Source organism: Vulpes vulpes, chromosome 5 (genome assembly GCF_048418805.1).
Source record: "Vulpes vulpes isolate BD-2025 chromosome 5, VulVul3, whole genome shotgun sequence".
In the NCBI taxonomy this organism is placed as follows: Eukaryota; Metazoa; Chordata; class Mammalia; order Carnivora; family Canidae; genus Vulpes; species Vulpes vulpes.
This window is the reverse complement of record NC_132784.1, coordinates 82,820,173-82,843,416: the sequence shown is the minus strand read 5'-3', so window position 1 is coordinate 82,843,416 and position 23,244 is coordinate 82,820,173. Positions and strand designations below refer to the sequence as shown.

The following is a 23,244-nucleotide window of genomic DNA, read 5'->3' as shown; positions in this document are numbered from 1 at the left end:
GCTGCTGGGCTGGAAACCACACTCTGAGAAGCACAGGATACAAAGAATTTTTTTTTTTTTTTAAGGTTTTTGGGTTTTTTTAGATCATTGGAGCAAGGGGAAAAAAACTAAGGGGAAGACGAAATTTTAGAAGGTAGTCAAAAGTAACAGTAGTATACTCTAATACGATGTTTTATGCATCCACTTTTTGTCATATTCTCCTCTCCAAGAGTCCAGAAGAGAAAAATAGATTGGCTAGGTCATACTGGCTTAAGATGTTGCTTCTGGAGGACAACGAGAGAAGGAACCAGCAAACTTTTGCCTAGATTCTTCTGGTCTAAACCAAATGTCTGCGGCAGCCCTGTCCTACTGCACAGTCATATTTCTTGGTATTCTTTTGAGTTAGAGCTGGTGACTCTTCTCATGAATGCTATGCTAATATCCACCTGACGACTGTAGAGGCCAGTTCTTTAGGACAGTGCAGGCTGGTTCAACGAGAGAAAAAGAAGAAGTAATAATACAGGAATAAAATACAAATCATAATTCAAGGTACAGATGACCCTTGAGCAATGAGGGAGTTAGGAATGCTGACCTGACACCCTCCTCTGCATAGTGGAAAATCCGTATATAACTTTTGACCCTCCCAAAGCTTAGCTACTAATAATCTATTGTTGACAGGAAACACTACTCATAGTATAAACAGTTGATTAGCCCATATTTTGTTTGTTATATGTATTATATGTTCTATTCTTACAATAAAGCAAGCTAGAAAAAAAGAAAATGGTATTAAGAAAATCATAAGAGAAAATGCATTTACATTAATGTACTATATATGTATTGAAAAAAATCTGCTTGTAAGTGGACCCCGCCATCACAGTTCAAACCCCTTGTTCCAGGGTCACCTCTATTTTTAAAACCTTTGTTTTCTTGAAATTGCAAGAGTAATACAAACTAGTAGCAAATAGGTCAGGTAAGAAGCACATTATGCAAAAAAGCAAATTTAACAGTTCAACATATTGTATAATAGTTTTATTGAGATACAATTAACATGCCATAAAACTCATCCTTTTAAAGTGTACTATTCAGTATTTTTTAGCATATTCACAGAGTAATGCAAATATCACCATTCTCTAATTTTAGTACATTTTTATCACCCCCCAAAGTAACATGTACCCATGAGCTCCCCATTATTCCCTCCTCTGGCCACTAGCTACCACTAACCTAATTTCTGTCTCTGTGAATTTGCCTATTGTGGACATTTTATATAGATGGCCCTATATAGTATGTGGCCTCTGTGTCTGGCTGATTTCACTTACCAGAGTATTTCCAAGATTCACCCATGTTATAGCATATATTTCATCCCTTTTTGTGACTGAACGGTATGCCAATGTATGAATTCCATTCATCAGCTGATGGACATGTGGGGTGTTTCCACTTCTTGGTTATTATGAATAATGCTATGAACATCTGTGTACAAGTTTTTGTGTGAACATATGTTTTCAATTCTCTAGATATATTCTTAGAATAGAATGCTTGAGTTAAGTAATAACTCTGTGTTTTTTTGTTTGTCTTGTTTGTTTCAAAGATTTCTCTTTTTTTTTAAGTAATCTTTACACCTGACGTGGGGCTTGAATTCACAATCCCAAGACCAAGAGTCACACATTCTACTGACTGAGCCAGCCAAGTACCCCCATGTTCATGTTTTTGGGCAACAGCCAAACTGTTTCTCAAAGCAGCTACACCATTTTACCCTCCTACCAGCTCTGTATGAGGCTTCTGATTTCTCCACACCCTCGCCAACACTTATTATCCGTTTTTTTTTTTTCTCCTATTAAAGCTATCCTAGTGAATATATCTCTGTGAGAAGTGGTGTGCATCAAACCCCCCAAGGTTTAAACAGGATTAACTTCTTTAATCAAGGACTTACATAAAGATTAACATCTTTAAACAAGGATTAACTTCTCTGTTTTGGGTGGCTTAGATGTGATTTTGTGAGAAAGTAAGGAAATACAATTATATTTCAAGGTGTCTTTTAACTTTACGGTTAGAATCGTCATTCTATCGCCCTGCTATATACATTCCCAGGCAATTCTATGAAGTACCTCGCTAGTGAGTCCTTGAGAAAGTACCAGATGAATAACACTGGCAGTGGATAGACACTCAGACAAGTCTAATGATTAGGACTTGACTCAAAGTTAGGCAAAAATAGACAGTCACTTACCTTAAAAGCTTGATTTTCACATTAGGAAGACTTGTCAGCCCCCTTCTTATTTCTCCAACAGTCTGTTCACTCAACAAATACTTTCTTATACCTGAGTGTGCCAGGCACTGTACATGTTGGTACACAATGCTGTATAAGACATAGTCCCCACAGCCTAAAGGAAATCAATGTTGAAAAGGGTAGACTGACATATAATGAAATAAAATTCAGTGTCGTATATACCTCAGTGAGGTAACACTACAGTCACCAAAGTAGCTAAAACTTAAAAACTGAAATGGCTAAGTAATGGCGAGAATGTTCAGCAACTGGCACTCTCAAACACTGTTGATGGGAGTAAAAAATTGACCCACCCACTATAGAATAGTATTTGGCAGCAGCTCCTAACGCTGAATATTCCCATACCCTACAACCCAGAAATTCTACTTTAGATACATACCTAATAGAAATGCACATATAAGGTAGCTGAAGGATATAGATAAGAATGTTCATAGCAAACTGTTCTTAAATAGCTAAAAATGGAAACAATTCAAATGTCTACAGTAGTAGAAAAGGATAAATAAATTATACAACAGAACACCACACAGCAGTGAAAATTAACAAACTGTTATTAGTAACAACATGGGTGATTCTCATAACACAGAATGTTGAATTAAAGAAGCTGGATGTGAGGGTATGGAAGCTTTTTAAAAGGGCAAACTAATTTATAGGACAAGAAGTCAGAACAGTGATTGCTTTTGAGGCTAGGTAATGCCTGGGATGAAATAAGAGGGCTTTGGAGGTCCCTGCAATATTCTATTTCTTTTTTTTTTTTAAGTTTTCTTTTTAAGGAATCTCTACATGCAATAAAGAGTTTGAACACATGACTCTGAGATCAAGGTTTATGTATACAATGGAATATTACTCAGCCATTAGAAATGACAAATACCCACCATTTGCTTCGACGTGGATGGAACTGGAGGGTATTATGCTGAGTGAAATAAGTCAGCCGGAGAAGGACAATCATTATATGGTCTCATTCATTTGGGGAATATAAATAATAGTTAAAGGGAATAGAAGGGAAGGGAGAAAAAAATGGGTAGGAAATATCAGAAAGGGAGACAGAACATGAAGACTCCTGACTCTGGGAAACGAACTAGGGGTGGTGCAAGGGGAGGAGGGCGGGGGGTGGGGGTGAATGGGTGATGGGCACTGAGGGGGGCACTTGATGGGATGAGCACTGGGTGTTATTCTGTATGTTGGCAAATTGAACACCAATAAAAAATAAATTTATTATTTTAAAAAAAAGTTGCATGCTCTACTGACTGAGCCAGCCAGAGACCCCACAATATTCTTTTTTAAGAGAGAGAGAGATAGAAGGGGGGGAGGAACAGAGGCAAGAGAGAGAAAGAATGGCAAGCAGGCTCCACCCTCAGGATGGAGCCCAACGTGGGGCTCAATTCCACCACCCCGAGATGGTGACCTGAGCTGAAATCAAGAATCATATACCTAACTGACTGAACCTCTTTTTTTAGAGAGAAAGAAAGAACAATATTCTATTTCTTGATGTGAGAGTGACAGTTACACTGATGTATTCACTTTGTAAAAATTATTGAGCTGCTGCACACTAAAACAGTTTGCAGATTTCTGTATGTATGTTATACTTTAATATAAATGTCTCCTTAAAAGATTTCACTTTCTTATGGACACAAATCTGGGCAAAACCAGAAGCCTGTACAAGAAAGAGAGATGGCTCACAAGTCAGAGTGGTTAACTCTGTATAGGAGGAACCAGGGAAGGCTCTCTGAAAATGTTGCCAGAGCTGGATTTTTGAAAGATGGATTTTACAAGCAGACAAGAGCAAATAAAGGAAAGAGGCATTGCAGGCAGAGGGAGCAGTATGCGCAAAAGCACACAGAGGCATAAAATCGTATGGTGTGTTTTAGGAATCATAAGCAGTTTTATATTGTTGGAGTATTAAGTGGAGAGGGATGGTAGGGAGGGAAATGCAGATGGTAAGACTGGCCAGGTAAGCAGTGACCAGGTCCTGAAAATCCCTTTCATTCCAGCTAAACAGTTTGGCTTGAACTGTAGATCTTAGGTTTTCCATGGAAATATATTCCCCTGAAGCTCTGACAGAAAACATGAGCTATCTCATTGGAAAAATGCGCACATACAGTTTTGCATATCATTCACAATTCTTCTGATGCCCGTCCATTGACTTCTGCTTCATACATCTCAGATTAAGAATCCCATCCTTGCAATAGATAAATGGAGATTAATTAAAGAGCTTTAAACACAACAGAGACAGGATCAGATTTATATTTTAGAAAGATAAATGAATGCAATATGGAGGTTAGATTGGAAATCAGGCCAGGGTGACCTATAGGAACTGATTAAAATGGTAAAAGAACAAAGAAGAACTTAACAACTACATGTCAGAGCTGAATTCTATGGGTGTTCATAAGTAGAATCATCAAGGATTGGTGGCTGGTTAAATGTGATTGAGGGCAAAGATAGCCCTTGGGATTCTCCTGTGTTTCTACCTTGAGTTAGGGTCAGACCACCTACTAAAGGAAGGAATTAGAGAGTGTCAGGGACATTTGGGTTAAAAACTATCCTCTTTCTCAGAAAGAAGTAGATGATACCCTAACTCGTTAGGCTTCAGGTGCATTCTGATTAGTGTTGGGGCCCAGGCTGCTGACCTCTGGTAACATCTGCATTTGGGCCTAAGGCCTGGGCAAGAGCAGATCAGTCTGCATGCACAAATTCATAAAAGCAGTAAGATTTTGCCTTGGGAAATGTAAGCAGATTCTGACACCCACCATCACTCCTTGTCCATATGTATGAACTAAAAGAGCTGTGTAAGGGAAGGACTCTAACATTTGGGTCCCAGGCCTACTGTGGCATTGAGCCATGAGAGCTAAATATGATATTTATAATGGAAGATTCCAGCCCCCTACTTCCAGAACTGAAACACTCTTGGGCTTAGACCATCAAAACACTTTCTTTCACTGGATAAGGATTACCCTGGGCTCTTTGGTGGACATTTGTGCCTGGTCACTGCAGATCACACTGCAATGGATAAACACTACCCAAGGACAGAGGACTAGCACAGTCTGGTGTTTTGCTGACAGTCAAGCAGTCAAAGAGAATACAAGCATATTTTCCAGTTCCATTTATTAAGACAATTTGAACCTTTGGAATCTGAAGTTATCACACCAGGCAGACAAGCTGAAGGCTCTAACTCATCTGATTTGAACATTAAGAGGAATGTGACCTCATTTTGAACCCCAGGGGAGTGAAACAGGATATATTGGTTTAATCAGATTTGCATTTTGTAAAAGATCACTCTGGCTATTTTAGAGAAAATGGAATGGAGGGAAGCAAATATGGATGCAGGAGTACAAGAAGCCACTATAATCAGTGAGGTGAGAGGTGATGGTGGCTTGAACCAGAGACTGGAGGGTATATGGAAGCAAACGGAATGAATTTAATATATACCCATGTAGGTTAGAAAGAGACTAAATGGGGGTGGGGGGTTACCTGTGTGGCCCCAGTCAGTTCAGTGTTTGATTCTTGATTTCAGCTCAGGTCATGATCCCAGAATCGTGAGATTGAGCCCCATGTCTGGCTCCACACTCATTGTGGAGTCTGCTTAGCATTCTCTCTCTCCCTCCCCTCCCCCCCGTGCCTCCCCTTGCTTATGCGTTCTCTCTCTAAATAAATAAAATCTTTTTTTAAAAATGAAAGATAAATAGAAACAGTAATTATTGGAATATGAGGGAGTGGTAAGGGAGAGCGAGGAGTTACAGATGACTCCTGTCTTTCTGATTTGTACATCTGGGTGGAAGGTAGAACCATCTCTGCAGAAGGACCAGATGGGGAGCTAGGAAGTGCAATGTTACATTTGTAGATTTTATGAGACATCCAAATGGTATGCTAAGCAGGTATTTGAGTCAGGTCTGGAGTTCAGAGGAGAGGCTTGATTAAACATTTAATGTGGAATTCATTCATATACAAAGGGTAATGGAAAGCATGAGGTGAGAATAAGTGAAATCTATTGAGATACTAAAGAGAAGAGGATCCAGGACAATATCAACATTTAAAGGTTATGTCAATAGGGAAAGTCAGGAAGAAAATCAAGAGTGTGGTATCACAGAGATCAACGGAAGAGACTGTCTCAGATAGTTGACTGTGTTAAATGATCCTGAACAGTAAAGAAGAAGTCTAGAGTATTTATTGATTTTAGCTGATACGGGTTATACTAAAAAATATAACAGACAAACCAATCAGAATGGAGTTAGCCTGATAGGGGAGTCAGGGGAGGAGGATCCTTGCTGTGTTTGGCATTAACCGCTCAGTTACTAGATGATGGGGATCTAAGGAGGAGGTTCTGAATGGAGTCTGCTTCTCCCTCTGCCTGTGTCTTTGCCTCTCTCTCTCACTCATAATAAATAAATAAAATCTTTTAAAAAAAAAAAGGAGGAGTATCTGAAACAGGGAGAGAGAAGATATACTGGGGTGGGGTTGGGATGGCAGCTCCTTATAAAACTGGTTCAGATGTATTCCAATAATTTAACATAAAGTACAGGCATACCTGTGTGACATGGCTCAATGTTTTCTATGGGTTTTAGCAGCAAGAGTCATTGGGAACCTGGTGAGGAATCTTTCAGTGTAGTGGGAATCAAAGGTTCAAGTAGGTTGAGGAGGGCAGGAGAATTAGAGGAGAGAGAGAATGAATGCTCTTCCAAGAGCTTTGTTTGGCTTTGGACAGAATGATGGCTGGAGATAGAGATGGGGTAAATTACTTTTAACATGTTGGCAGAGACCTGAGCATGCATGAACCATAAACACAAATAAAATGGAGAGGCCACAGTTAGAAGGAGGGATACCTCTTTAGTATGAATAGACTGGAAGGAGATAACTTTATAGAGACGGTAGGCAGAAAGGGAAAAATTCTTCCATGATAGATTCCTTTATTTCCCCGCCACCCCCCGCCCTGTGAAGTATGAAATGAGAGTTATTTTCTGCAGATGAGGGTCTTTGTAAGGGTGAGGATCAAGGGCTTAATAAATGTGGGTAGATGAGTGTGGTAGGGCCTGGGAATTTGCATTAGAAATTTCCAGATGATGTGGATGATGCTGGTTCAGGGACTACACTTTCAGAGAAAAGTATAGAGAAAGTCTATGGTTACACCTTCATCTCCAAGTTGGACCACAGCAGAATTCCCTTATGTGTCCAGCTCCATCCATTCCTTCGCCACAGCATAGTTTCTACACAGTCTCCAGAGTGATCTTTTCCAAGGGAAGTCAGACCATTTCCGTTAAAGGCATAAAACTCCTCAGGCTTCTTAGGAACAATCAAACTTCCAAGTCCTCATTTGGATCTATAAGACCTTCATGGTGTATCCTCTAAGGATCTTCCCCCCCTCATCTTCGACTACTCTCTGCATGTTGGTCATGCTGTCACCTTGCACCAAACACATGCCTACTCCAGGATCTTTGCACCTGCTGTTCTGTGGAGTCTCCTCCCATCCCTTGGTTCTCACCTCATTCAGGTCTCTGCTCAAAAGTCACCTCCTCATAATGCCTTTTCAGACCATGGTGCCTAGAATAGCACTGCCCTCCTCTCCCCATCCTCCCACTCCCATTACTTTCCATCTCCCTTCTTGGCACTTATTTTTCCTGGAAGCACTTACCATGATCCTGACATATATTGAATACCTGTCTGCCTGTTTTTTTCACCCCCATCCACCCTCCAATAGAGGACAAACTCCACACGGCCAGGGCCATGATCTGACTTATCCATTTTACATCTTTCTTAAGTGCCTATGAAAGTACCCGTCATGAAGTTGGTGCTCATTCAATATCTGATTTATTGATAGTTGATGTCAACCATGATGGGATTTTGCCAGAATAGAGACAGGAGGTCAGAAAGACAAAGTAAATGAAGATTTATGCAAAAGACTGACTGAAAGGATAGGCCATCCAATCAAAGCTGAGAAGGGAACAAAGGAGGTGACTATACAAAGAGAGTTCAAGGGGAACGTTTAGAATTAGATACCCAAAAGAGGTTGGAAAATGCTCATAATGGGAACAAGCTAGTCAAGTAGACTATAATGCAAGCATTTGTGGTCAGGAATGTGATGCTTGTGTTTCTGATTTTAGAACGAAAGCGGTTTCCATGGGGCACAGGTTCTGTGTATACTGTGGGAGTCCATGTTAGAGGACCAGGAAGAAGGTCATTGGAGATAAGGTGGTCAAGAGTTTGAGAGGCTCAGGTTTTAGCCAACCCAATGGACTTCAAAGTGACCCAGGATGAGCCTGGTACAAAAGACTTGAACGATGAGAAGGGGGCAGGGTGGTATAAGCACAGAGCATGAGCCTCAATGTAGGCGTTTTTATGAGAGGGTGGGGAAGAAGTAATGGTTTAGAAATTCTAATGGAGAGGAAGAAAGACAAGAGCCTATCCTGCAGTAAAAAGGTATGAATGCATATCCACCACCACAGAGGGCTGCTCTAGAAGAGAACAGGTTTCAGGTAATGCAAGAAGGTATGGAGAACACTCCTGGAAGATGTGGAGGGTGAAGGAGACTCTACTGATCATGGAGCAGCTACTCCACAAGGTACACTGGAAAGCAATGAGGGGACGGGGAACAGAGAAATATGGAGTATATAGGAATGGTGTTCCAGTGAGGTCATTCCCAACTTTCATATGCATGAGAAGCACGGGGGAGGGCTTGTTACAACACAGATTGCTAGGACCCATTCTCAGAGTTTATGGTGGAGTGGATCTGGGTGGAGCCTGAGAATTTGTATTACAAGTTGTGTTACAAATGATGTGGATGCTCTGATTCAAGGACCATACTTCCAGACCACGGATGTGATAGAAAACCAGTGACTAACGTAGCAAGGGAAACAGGAATGGGGAGTGTGGAGTGGATTAGTCCCAACCATCTCCTGGAAGACGTCAGACTCTGGGCTAATGGACGGAGGGGTTGGCCCCCCTCACTCTAGGCAGTATCAGCTTGACACCAGTGGCCTCAATATATTCAGCATGGGGTGGTGTGAGGGTCAGGTCTTAATTTGAATGACGTCAAGCTTAGTCCCAGAGAATATTCCATGGAGCCTAGAAATCTTTACTATGGAGCATCCCTTTCAGGAGCCTAGCACAAAGTAGTGCTCCCTTGTGAATGGGAGGATATTTCTGCTAAGTCCAGTAAAATTGGAGGCTAGCCTAAAGCTACATCACCATGGAATTGTTGGGGTTTGGATTGTGAAGTCTCAGCAGTGATATAATCAGGTGTCGGGCTCCACTAAGAAATAGTGATAGTGCTTGAAACACCCAAGGGCTGCCAGGCATAGACAACTGGATCAGAACAACAGTGACGTAGTACTGCCAATAACTCCTAGGTCTCAGGTTTCACAGGCTGGGTTACATAAATGAAGTCACAACATCCCAATACCTATACCCTTAATATACCAATAACCCCTAATCTTATTACTCCAGGCCCTTACCTAATTGACTAGCAGGGATTCAAACTGTTTCCACGGTTTTCCTGAGAACGTTTGGGAAGGGTTGTGGAAGTGAAATTTGGCATACCTCATTGATACTTGAATTCTGGGAATAGTTTTGAACCTAAAAACAAACAAAAAACAAAACAAGACAAAAAAAAAAAAAAAAACCCAAGTCCTAACTTTGTTGATTTGAAATTGTTGTGGTATCCTTCAGATTTCTCTCCCTCCTCACATTTGTGAAGTTCCCAGGGAAAATCACACATGTCCATGAATCACAGTGGGCCATCATTCGCTGCTAGCCTGTTAGTAGAGGGAGAAGTCACATGTTTCAGGCAGGAACACTAGCATATGAGTCAGAATAAAGCTAGAAGCTCAGTCTGAACAGAATGCAGGAACCACAGTCTAGAAAGGAGTGGCACTTGAATCAGAGCCAAACCAACTCTCTGGCAATTGCAGGTGGAACTCCCACTCTGGCACCAACATCTGTAAGGGGTTATAAAGAATTCCATAGGGTCTTCAGAAGAGGCTAATGACCCAAAGTTATGCTAACTTAACATATTAGTCCCTGTGAAAAGAGCAGAATGAATCCCACTTCTGCTACTTGTCAAGATGACGCTGGACTTAAATAAAGGGCTCTTCCCTCAAACAGGCTGTAGGAACAAAGTGAGGCCACCCATAAATACCTGTGCGGACTCTGGCTCAGGTGAGGGCAGGGCAAGCCCCGACAGAGCCAAGGACCTATTAGGACACGAAATATCTGTCTGGTAAGTCCTCAGAACGTCTAAAAGTGTTGTGCCATACCCTCTGGGCATGCTAAAGTTAACTGGAAATTAGGGCAAGTGAGCACAGCTTGGCAACAGAATTTGAACATGCTCCCAGAGATTCTCCACTGTGGGGTTTAGGGTGTGGAAATCCATTCATTCAAATACATATTTAGGGGAGCACATCAGAATCACCAGGGGGACACCCCCCCCCCCCCGCCAAATATACACGTTCTCATAAATTTGCTTTGCACAGTCCTTTAGAGGCTGTTTCTCTCCCTCTACACACTACGCCTGAAATTTAGGTAACATTTTTAAAAGATGAATGATAGTACCTATATAGGGCTACACGTCAAACTGGGTTGTTTTTCCTAAGTCCCAGGAGCCTGTTCTCGTCAAACATCCTCAACAACTTTTTCTGTAGAAACGATTAAGGAAGAAATTCCTAATTTTAGAGAAACATTTAAAGAAATAAGCCCTAAGTAAAGCTGAACACGGTCATAGACCAAAAAATCTAGTGTGAAGCACAGCTGATCTAAGTCTGACTGAAAGGCCTCAGTAGAAACAATTCCCGCTACCACGTATTGGCCATTTGCAATATGCCAAGCACTTCACCTGTATTCTTATTTGACCTGCACAATACTCCAGGGAGGCGGGTGTTACTCTACCAATATGAGAGAACAGAGACTCAGAGGGTTTAAGTGACTTAGGTGAGATCTACAGCTGGAACTTAGTAACACGGAGTCTGTCCCTGGTTGGGCCTCAAATTTGGAGGGCAAGGAAACAGTTCTTTAAAAAGACCATACAGAGGCACATGGGTGGCTCAGTTGTTTGAGTGTCTGCCTTCAGCAAGGTGGGGTTGGGGGGTCATGGGGGTCATGGGGGTTGGGGGGTGGTCCTAGGATTGAGTCCCACAATGGGGCTCCCTGCTCAGTAGGGAGTCTGCTTCTTCCTCTCCCTCTGCCCCTTCCCCCACTCGTTCTATCTCTCAAATAGATAAATAAAATCTAAATAAATAAATAAATAAATAACCATACATTTTAAAGTACCTTCTTCCTTTAGGAAACACTCTCTGCGTTTAGTTCCCCACCTCTGGCTTGGGTCGCAAGCTCTCCAGTAAAAGCTAAGACATTGCCCTTTGGCAACCTACCAGGATGTGTCTTATGTGAGAACTTTCATCCCCACTCCACTTCCGTTTTAAGGATGAACGTCATGCCCTTGGCCATTTGAACCCAACTTAGAGCTGGTCTTTAAAGACCAGGCAAAATGTTTTTTTTTTTTTTCTTCTCTCCTTCCCTCTCACCCCCCCCCCTCCCCTCTTCCGTTTTAAAATTAAGCTTCTGCTACTTCTCTAGAAAATAAATCTCATCTGACACTAAAACTTTACTTAGTGCCAAAAGCCTTCTGGGACTTGGGGCATTAGCCCAGCTTGGCTTCTGAAGCTGAAAGTCAGACTGACCTCCTGGAGCCTGAAGCCTCCTGCATGTACTCCGGGCTGCTGCCTGCTTGCTCAGCTGAAACCTGTGCTGTGTGCAGAGAAGTTTCTGCTCAGTACTGTCACCCCCGGGGGCGAGGGGCCTAGATCTCACTGCCTGCTGAGACTCTGGCAGGCCAGACCTGGGACAGAGGCCCATGGTCTTTATGCCAAAGTGCTCTACGTCAAGATCACCCCAAATTCCCTGTGGTGGGGCAACTCAGCGTCACTGCCACGGGTGTTCTCTTGAAGCTTGCCTTTCCGAAAGTTGAGCCAAGGCTTCTCATAGACTCGAGATCATCATTTTCCTTTGCATGATGCAGAAGCGAGCCCATGGCTCCCGGCTCTTTCTGTCCTCACGGGGAGTTTTATCACAATGATTGCTTTGTATTTCCTATCACAGGAATTGAAGGGCCACCTCAGTCCACTCTGCTAGATTTTAGTAACTTCGAATTTCAGAGTAAAAAGATTGAGGACTTCGTTGTTTTCCAGATGATTACAACTCCAGGAAGGTACATTGAGATGAGGCAAGTCCAATGGTGCTGGTGAATGTTCAACAACCAGCTTTCTGGGGGGAAAGTGTGTGTATGCATGCATGTGTGTGTGTGTGAGATATACACACTTTTGTATGTGTTGGTGTGTATTTTATACTTTATCACTATAAAAAATGAATAGACACAACAGACAATAAGATATATAATACCTTTTATTTTAAATTCTATACAGCAATCGATTGTTACAAATGCTTTTATTGTTCAGCATCACTTCCACTGCATTCTACTGGTTAAAGCAAATAGCAGGGTCAGCCCAGATTTATCGTGGGAGGGGACCACACAAAAGTGTCACTACTAGGAAAAGTAGTACATTGGGGCCATCTTTGGAGACCAACTAACATACCTCCTAATGCTAATATTCTATGGCTTATTTTCATCCCAGCCTCTGCTCTGGTCAGCACACCTCTGCACTTTGGCAGATAGGGAATTTCTCATTTGCTATTTAATGTATGATTTTGACGCACCTCACCTAGTGGTTGCATTAGAGCGACTATATGTGTTTGTTCATGTGTATTTACATGCACTGAGAGGAGGGGTAAAAAGATATTCTTAAAGTTTAATTTCATTTGTGGCTGTGTGTTTATGTTGAGCTATTTTATTTTCTTGTGGGGTACCAAAGAACTAAAACATATATATGTGTATGTAAAGTAAGTAAAATCTTAGACTCAAATATCAAATATGTAAGTGTATGTGCACAATTGTGTGTGTAGATGTGTGTGTGTGTGTGTGTATGTGTGTGCTGTGTGTAAAGTCATTTCATCCAAGGGAGCTGTCCTTTGTTTTAGCTTCTGGAGTTGCCTTTGGAGCTGACTCTGGTTTTGGGAAACTCACCATAATGGGCTCTTTATTTATTTTTATATAAGGCAAACATCCACCCACTGATCTCTAAGAAAGCTATGCAGATCACTTTAAATCTGCATGCTGATGCCACAGACTGAGATTTCGTGTTCTGTCTAGTAATGCAAACTGAGCTTGTCTTTACCCATCCTGTGACTTTGAAGAAGAAGGAGAAATGGCTTTCTAAAATTCTAGTAATTTCAGTTAGACTGCTCAGAGAGTAAAGGGGAAGTCCTGTGGACTATCATGCCTCATCTGTGTGGTGAAGTCTGCCTTTGGTTTGGGAGAGTTTAAGGATAATGACTATGTCCTTGCTTGAACCAAATACTTCCAGTTTGCGCAAAGGGGAAGATTCTAGAACCTTCCTGACCAAGTTCTCCGAGTGATGGCTGAGGGAAGTGATGATGGCAGCTGTGAATCAGTGTTTCCCAGGACTACCCGGCGATCTATATTTCCAGGAATGGGCCATGTAGCAGGTGCCATGGGCATCATGGGGAATGGGCATGTGTGACGGAGATCCTCAGGAGGAGGGACCTCTCATAAGTCCAAGTCCTGTATATCTGACCATCATAAGATGTGCCTATGTTATACTGCAAACTGGTGATGTGAAATATTTCAGATCCATTTTAGACTTGATCTTTCTTTTTCACTAAAATTTGTGTATTTTAATTAAACACAAGCAGAATTCCATTTGCAATGGCATATCGAATATCTTTGTAATTAATAATACCAACCTAGGCTTCCTTCACATTAAAAAAAACTTTTATTTTCAAATAATTAAAGATTCATAAGAAGTTGCAAAAAGAGTCTTTTATAGCCTTCACTCAGTTTACTCCATGATATGATCTTACATAATATATGGATTTTACTAATTCTCTATAACATATTATAATTAGATTTTTTGAAAGTCTTTTCCCAGTTCTTGAAATGTTTTTTAATCTTTTGTTCAGAATTAGGTCCCTCTCCTGAGCTACATTCTCATCAAAATCTAACTCTCTATGCATTTTCCCAGGGGGGATATTGAAAATATGTAAAGATATATTTAGGGCAGCTCCAGTGGTGCAGCAGTTTAGCGCCGCCTTCGTCCCAGGGTGTGATCCTGGAGACCTGGGATCGAGTTCCGTTGGGCTCCCTGCATGGAGCCTGCTTCTCCCTCTGCCTGTGTCTCTGTCTCTGTCTCGCTCTCTCTCTCTGAATAAATAAATAATCTTTTTTCAAAAAAAGATGTATTTAAAAAAACTGGTTTTGCTTTGGGAATGATCAATCAGAACATCAGCCTGATGCCAACAACTGGAACAGAGCTCTGGATACTAGTGCATTAGTGCATCCAGAGTTCTGGATACTAGTGCTTTCCCCCATATTAATACTCAAAAGGTCATATTAGTAAGTGGGGCATGCTGGCACAAGTCTTCCAGGACAGATTTTTAACCACTGAGAAAGATTTTATTAGGTACGACACTTTGAAAGCATGAACTTAGTGTGAAAATAATTCTCTCAGAGTATGTCAGAAGTATTTTCACCTGTCCATCGGGTGCCAGTTTCTGGATCATGGGAATATCTGGGAGAAGATAGCAGGGGAGGAGGCTATTGATCAATGACATAAAAACATTTCCGTATTTGGGCCAACATGCTAGTTTGGACATCAGCTCAATATCAGCCCACATTTCCCTGTAGTGCCCTTGTCACATCGCTTGGTATTCAAAGGATTATTTTTACTTGCCCCTCCCCCCAGTATAGTGCCCGCTTTTTGAAAGCAAAGATTTTGTACTTAATTAGTAGAACTATAGAGCCCAGCATGGCACCTCGATCACTCTTTGACAAATGAGTAACCGCATTAAGGAAACTGAGATCCTAGTTCTGAGCCTGTCCTTAAACTACCTGTGTGACCTTAGGCAGGTCTAAGAATCTTCTTCTGTGAAACAAGATTGCTAAACCTTTTTTCTCCCTTTACAGCTTTACAAGGAGTTTGTAAGAATTTCAAGACATGCAAGAATAAGGAAAGACTGCTGGCAAAATAAAAATTTCATTTTAACAATTATCTGAGTGCCTATTATGCAAAATACATAATTTTTAATAGTCTGGAGGGAAAAGGAAAATGACTAAACAGTATTCATCATGAAGAAATCACTGTGAAAACCATCTCCTATAATACCATGATGCCAGAGAGAATGAAATAACTGCCATCATAGGTACACAAATAAGGTGTTTCAGAAGTATAGGGAAAAGAGCGCTGTACTCTAACTGCCATATTGATATAACTTCATGACCTTTGTAACTGGTCTCTTTCCCAAATTCCAAGATTTAATTAATATTGATACACAATACTGGATGAATAAATAACATTTTAAAGCCATTGTTATGCCTAGCATGTAGCAAATTACTTTAAGTGTTATTACATAGTAGCTATTAGTCTTTGAGCTATTATTAGCAGTCTGATAATATTTATGTGCTCTGGGCAGTCCAGTAAGTGGCCACACCCAGATTTGTCAACTCCAAAGCTCCTGTTCTTAACTACCATTTAAAAATAAGGTCCACGACGCCACTTTTGATTGCAAATACAAATGGAAACAACTTTCCCCCATATTAATACCCCAAAGGTCATATTAGTAAGTGGGGCATGCTGGCACAAGTCTTCCAGGACAGATTTTTAACCACTGAGAAAGATTTTATTAGGTACGACACTTTGAAAGCATGAACTTAGTGTGAAAATAATTCTCTCAGAGTATGTCAGAAGTATTTTCACCTGTCCTCGGGTGCCAGTTCTAGATTTATTGCCCTTCAGCTCCAATTCAACCTTCTGGCCTGTTCTGTGAAAATGGGTCTGGGCCTTCAGCAGATCGGCTGACACTGGGGCTTTGTCAGCAGAGGGCACTAGAGAGACATTGCAGGAGAAAAGGATTTTATTTCCTGGTTTCTGCCATATACTTGAGTTCCTGTATGGTTTCCCTCAACAGCAGGCTCCTGCAGCACCTGGGATTTATATGAAGCAGACTTCTCTAGTGTCTTGCCCCTGAAGTGAATGGTGGTCCAGCAGCCAGTTTCCCCTGGTCCCCCTCTCAGGCAGTTTTATAATGGCACCCACTCCAGAGAGCAGATTTACAGCAAGTTTTACAGGCGCAGCACCGCAGAGACTTCTTTGCCATGCAGTGAGCCATGGCCATACCTTCTCCCGTAAGGTCTCAGGAAGCCTGGGTGGTTCAGTTGGTTCAGCATCAACTCTTGATCTCAGCTCAGGTCTTGATCTCAGGGTCATGAGTTCAAGTCCCATGTTGGGTTCCATGCTGGATACGGAGCTTACCTAAAAAAAAAAAAAAAAAAAAAAAAAAAAATCCAATAAGGTCTCAGAGACCTTAGGGGCCATGAGGGGTCTTCCTTCAGTGCTCTAACTCAACCTTAGGGGTAATTGCTATTAGATATAATATATTATATAATGTTATATCATATTATAATATATCTATAATATATTATATATATTATATCCTGTATTCTTTAGAGTTCTCTTCTTACTAATCATTCATTATCACAAATCCCTGTAGGGTTAATAATTCTTTATATTGTACTTTCCCTGTTACAATGACTATATGATTTCTCTCTCCTAATTATACACTGACTGACATACCTTGGTATATATCATAACTTATGTCCTGTTATCTGACCTCTCAGCCAACTTAAAAAAGAGAAACAAATCCATTCCATGTTAATGCCCTTTTGATGTCGGAATTGTTCTGAGGCTTTGCCTCTCCCATACTGCTTACCCCCACAAACCAAATCCTCCTTGAGACATCCTATACTGTAGCCTCACAAATTAATGATGCTGATCTATGCACAGACCACATTCCTTTACATGCCTGCAAACCTCAGTTCCTCTGCCTAGAATTTTTCCTTCCTATAATGTCCTTGAAAAATCCCCACTTATCTGTCAAGCCTCAGCCCTAATATTATCTTTTTGAAGCTTCTTTGTCAGAGTTATTCATATACCTCTATTTTAGCACTTAGCATATAGTATTTTATTTTTCAAATATTTATTTTCTTCGTTAAACTATAAGCTCCCTGAGGACAGGGACTCTCTCTTATTTATCCTTATAGCTCTTAGTGCATGGCACATAGCGACATCAGTAAATGTTTGTCAAATGAATCAATTTGTTTACATATGATGCAAGAGATACAAAATTCCAAAGCCATTCTCATGAGGTGGAGATCTGGGCACCAGCCTCTGCAATTCTCTGCTGTGGGATCTGCCCATTTTAGAATTGGGGTGCTCCCACTCCACCTCCTTGAAGCTCAACTCACGTTACCTCTTGGATTCACCTTTGTCCCTAAGACAATTGTCCAAGACACTGTCTTGTGCAAAACTCAGGACTTCAGCGAGTCATTCAGGACCCTCCACATTTCTATCCAGCCTCCCTTTCCAGCTCCTGTCCTGCCCCACCCCCATCCTCTTACCGACCATAATCCAGCACACACACTGACAAAGCAAAAGTGACATAGCAGAGGAAATTTCAGTTCTTTTCCCCCAAAGTGGAGCTCATTGGAAAATTTCTAATCGGAAATAAATGATCCTGGGGTTTCATATAATTGAACCTGATGGAAGTATGTGTGCTGCTAAGCAATGTTTGTTTTTCTGCTTTTGTCTCCTGGTGAGGAGGAAATGTCAGCTATAGCCTCTCTATGCCTCAGAGATGTTAGACCAGCCTCTCTGGCTTCTCCCACTAATAACTAGCATTTTTAGCAGTAACCTCTACCCTTCCATGTGGCCTGGGAGAGTTCAAGTCCTGGCCCTGACCTTGCCACCTGTGTGAACATGGGCAAGTTTCTTAACTCTTCTAGCCCTTGTCTTTCCCATCCATAAAATAGGTATGAGAATAAGAATAGTAGCTACCTCAAGAAAATTAGATGATACACATAAATTACTCAGCATAATGCCTGTACAGAACAAGTACCCAGTTGTGAATTAGCTGCTACTATTTCACTAGGGCCCAAATGGTCTGGAAGTAATAAAAGAATAAAAGCTGCTCCCATCAAGGTGGGATGCCTACACGCATTTGCAGAAGCAAAGCCCTCTCTAGGGAACTATGGCAAAGGTAGAGTTTAAACAAGTGGGTGACCTGTCCAGGGGCCCAAGAGGTGCTCAGAATCTAAGCGGCCCAAGCGTGTAGTCCTTCTCAGGACTCTTCAGAGGAAGAGAGTTTCTTGTGATACTCCCACTGCAGGGAGAGCAAACTGTTCCCCTCAGATGTCCCAATACCTCCTTGCATCTACTTGCCTTCGATTGTACTATGTGCCTATTTTGGAAAGACCATGGTGACCAAGGGGCCTAGAGGGGCTTATGCCAATTACAGCTCATCCTAAAATGGAGCTAGGGTTGATCCCACCCAGACCACATGGCTGGTGATGGGAGAGGGGTGCTTGCCTCAAAGTAGAACCTGATGGCCATCACCAGGAGAGGAAATGTCCACTACAAACACTTTGTCTTGCCCTCCACACACCCACCCACTCTCACCAGAACTTCCCACCCACCATCCCCAGTAAAATGATCTCATAAGTATTCCTAGCTCATCCATATTCCAGAAGGCTCGATTCCCTTGGTTGGTATTCTGAACCTCATTCTCCACTGCTATTCGGGTATGACAGGGCAATGAAACACAGATAGCCACTGATCTTACCAGTTTAAGTTTTCAACTGCTCCAGAACGAAGGGGTCCTTCAGTGAATGTGAAATGCAGCTGGAAATGTTGAGTCACTATGTGCCTAAATCTTGGCTGTGACAGTCTCACTGTAAGAGAAGAATCTAAAGTCAACTTGAGCCTTTACATGAGCGAAATCTAATGGCTATGGCCTTAGTTCGGTTGCCCACTAGCCTAACACCTGAAAACAAAGAGCCGTTTGAAGTTTTACTAAGAACGCGTATGCCATCATGTGAACCGAGCTGGCCTTCTGCTAATCATTTAAAATCTGCAGATTTCTTCAGAACAGGGGATTTCTGGTTCTCACTATTCTGACATGCTTTTCTCATGCTCCCGCTCTGAGTTGTGGTGCTTGCTTCTTAAAAACTTTTCCTCGGGATGCCTGGGTGGCTCAGTCGGTTAGGCATTCAACTCTTGAATTTGGCTCAGGTCATGATCTCATGGTCAAGAGGTTGAGCTCCACAATGGGCGTGGAGCCAGCTTAGGATTCTCTCTCTCCCTCTGCTCCTTCCCCGCCCTCTTCCTCTCTACAAAAAAATTCTGAATAAGAGGACCAAAAGGCATAACAATGAGGAATTTGCAAGGTAAAAAATCAAATTATACTTCTATATTAATTTCTGAAATTGCTTTAAAATTAATTGAACACAAGCAATACTGATAAGCATCATCTTTAAGAATTTTCATTTGGTCCTTTATTTTTTGTAAAGGCTTTTTAAAGTTATTTATTCATAGAGACACAGGCAGAGGGAGAAGCAGGCTCCATGCAGGGAGCCCAATGTGGGACTCAATCCCGGGTCTCCAGGATCAAGGCCCTGGGCTGAAGGTGGCACTAAACCGCTGAGCCACGCGGGCTGCCCTCATTTGGTCTTTTAAAGGTGAGTGTTCATTTCTTCTGCTTTCTCTCAGCTAGCCACACCCAAGGTGGAAGATCTGCTGTTTCTACCTGATGACTATAAATGAGACATAACTGCTCACTGGTGATAGCATACTTTGATTGTAGGCAAAGCATCCAAAAGGAAGCAAACAGCATCTAAGTGCTGATTGAGCAAAACCTAAACACCTGATAATTTTATTACTTAAATCCTTGAGGTTCATTTATTTATTTTATTTTATTTATTTATTCATGAGAGACACACACAGAGAGAGAGGCAGAGACACAGGCAGAGGGAGAAGCAGGCTCCATGCAGGAAGCCCAACACGGGACCGGATCCCAGGTCTCTAGGATCATGCCCTGGGCCAAAGGCAGCACCAAATCGCTGGGCCACCGGGGCTGCCCAATCCTTGAGGTTTAAGTACCTCAAACCGTGTATATTTTAGAAAAGTATGGTATGATTTAACTTCTTGTTACTTTGTAGGATGATAACTTTTCCTAGTCAAGTCTAGTTGATCTGATTTCAGTGTTGTGACCACTAAAGGACAGGCCTTATTTGATCATGCACTTTACGTATTATATATAAATATACATTTATATATATTATATATTATTTATAATATAATTTGTAATATATTTGTATATCACATATTATACATTATATATCATATATATACAGACATATTATTTCACTGTTTTTTTCTCCTCATGTGTAATAGCTAAGAGAATTTTAATTTCAGCATAACTCCCTACTGAGGCTGACAAATGAAGGAATATATAAAGTTTCTTTTACTCTGTAAAATTTAATCTTTTTAAAAACAGGTTTTTGAGGGACACCCTGGGTGGCTCAGTCGGTTAAGTGTCTGCCTCCACCTCGGATCATGATCTTGGATTTCTGGTGTTAAGCCCCATATCCCACTGCATGCTGGGAGTCTATTTCTCCCTCTCCCTCTGCTCCACTCCCTGCTCATGCTTGCTCTCTCATTTACTCTCTCTCTCTCAAGTAAATAAAATCTTTTTAAAAACCCTGGTTTATTGAAGTATAAATGGCACACAATAAACTACATATATTTAAAGCACACAAATTTCCCAAGTATTGACACATGTATACACTCATGAGACCATTACTGAACAATCTAGACTGTGAACATATCCATTACCCCCAAAAGTTTCCTCATGCCCCTTTTGTAAATCCCCTCTGGGTACCCCTGTCCCAAGCAGCCACTGATCTGCCTTCTGTCACCATAGACAGAAAGCTCAATCAAATAGAATCATATGAAATGTCCTCTTTTGTGTCTGGTTTCCTTCGCTCAGCAGAATTATTTTGAGAGTCGTCCATATTGTTGCACAGATCGGTAGTTTGTTGCATTTTATGGCTGAGTAGTAAGGAATATAGAGTTTTAATATCTGCTCTTGCAATTCACAAAAAAGAAGTTTGCTAATTCTGTTAAGTCTTTTTGACTTAACATTATATTGAATATAATGACAGAGGACATCTTTGTTGAGGGGATGCGTCTGAAACGCACTAAGTATGAAACCTTATAACTGTTGCAACTCTCCTGGGATACCAGGTTTACCTATGACTTTAATTAAATCGTGTTATTATTACAAAGTGTGTGCATTAGGAGAAAGTTTGACACTGAGTTGTAGAATCCTAGGATTTCAGGACAAGAGGGAGCTTTGGAGATTATCCCATCTACCTCTTCATTTCACAGATGGGGAGCTAGAGGCCCAGGATGGTAAGGGGTCTGTCCAAGGTCACACAGAACGGGCTTCTTTCAGCAACATGACAGGGGCCGACGGAGGGGTGAAGTATCCGATGTGGCCCGTTCTTCCCTGTGCTCCCTTGGTCTCCTTTCGTTGTTCCTGGCTGCAGACTGCTGACCCCCTGCCTCATCCTTTGTCTGGCTTCCAGCCAGTGGGCCACCCCACCCCCCGGGGTTCCACCAACTTCTGGGTTGGGGAGAGAGGCCTTGCTCCAGCATGGCCAGCTTATGGCAGCCCTCAATGCTTGGGAACAGCTCAGAAAACCTACACCTCAAGACTGCCTGTGACTGATCGAGCTGAGCTGCCAAATCTAATGGATGTGTGTGATTGTTCTGCTTGTGGCTTTAGAGCGGCCATCAAGATGTCTCCCTCCCAGAGGCCCAAATGGAAAACAGGGCACAAGACTCCTGCTGAAGCCTAGAGAGGGAAAACCAGGACTCACACCGAAACACTTGATTTGCCTCCTTTAATCCTTCCTCCTACAATACCTCTAGGGCAGGCTTTCCTCCTGATATAGGACTTCCTCTTTCGAGCCCTATAAGCCTGGACCCTGAAAAATGAAGATGGAGGAAGGCAGATATGCAAACCTCCCTTGAGAGTCTGTCTTGCAAAGCTAGGGTGGTCTAGAAAAATCCTACATTCAAGTGCCAGAAGCTGGACATCCTCTTTGCACTCCTCTGTAACAATTTTAGTCTCCCTAGGCAGAAAGAAGGATGCTTCAGGAAGATGAGGGGGAAGGTCACGTGGTCTGACAAGCTAACTCTAAAAGCACATCGATAATTTTCAAACCATCGATAATTAACTCCATTCCACTTGCTACCAAAGCGTCGTAATTAATATGCACCTACTCAGACTTACAATAAAATTATGGCTGTCCATGAACCAGAGACCCTCTCCTTTCCACCATCCACCCTCCCTCTGCTACGATGGTGATAACTCGTACAGCGAACATTCATGAAAATGGACCTTATGCAATGCAGAGTATCTCATTTAATCCTTACAAAAACCTCACGTGGCAAATGCTGTTACTCACCTGTTGTATTGACAGAGAAGCCGAGGCTCAGAAAGGTCACCTGCTCAAGGTCACATGTTTAGTAAGTGACAGAGTCAGGAGTCCGAAGCTCAGTTTTTAGTTACTAACTGCTTTTGAGGTTTTACTTGCCAGTCTCCACCGCTTCCCACCTGCTTGCCATGTGCGTAAGGGTTACGTCCTTGCCTGAACTAACCAACTTAACCTAACTGGGGGAGGGACCGTTTCCCCAAGACCTTTACTACAAATTAAAATCATTTGAAACCTACAGTGAAATCTGGGTGGCTCTGTTGAAGGCAAAACTACAGGTGGCTAATTTAACCGATTTTATTGCTCCTGGAAATCTTGGCACTAGTGATGGATTAATTATCTTAAGTGAAACTACCGGTTTGAAAACAATGTTGCAATGAAGTTAGAGATTAACAAATCATTCTATTGGTCTTTATTTTCCCTTTGCCCTGGTTCTCTCAGTTACATTTTATCCTTTTATAGATGATGATTTTTTTTTTTAAGCTTCTGCAAAATCCTCCTGTGAATGAGGTGGGAGACTTAGTGAGTGTAATTAATGAAT

General features: G+C 41.7%; 1 long non-coding RNA gene across 1 annotated transcript; it reads right to left on the bottom strand.

The window, feature by feature from the left end:
• Positions 1-12,619: 12,619 nt before the first annotated feature.
• Positions 12,620-22,840, bottom strand: LOC140599058 (uncharacterized). The gene is made up of 3 exons (XR_012001737.1): positions 22,677-22,840; positions 18,986-19,094; positions 12,620-16,620 (listed from the first exon to the last, which is right to left on the bottom strand). It is a non-coding gene; the product is annotated as an uncharacterized lncRNA (long non-coding RNA).
• Between the last annotated feature and the right edge of the window lie 404 nt (positions 22,841-23,244).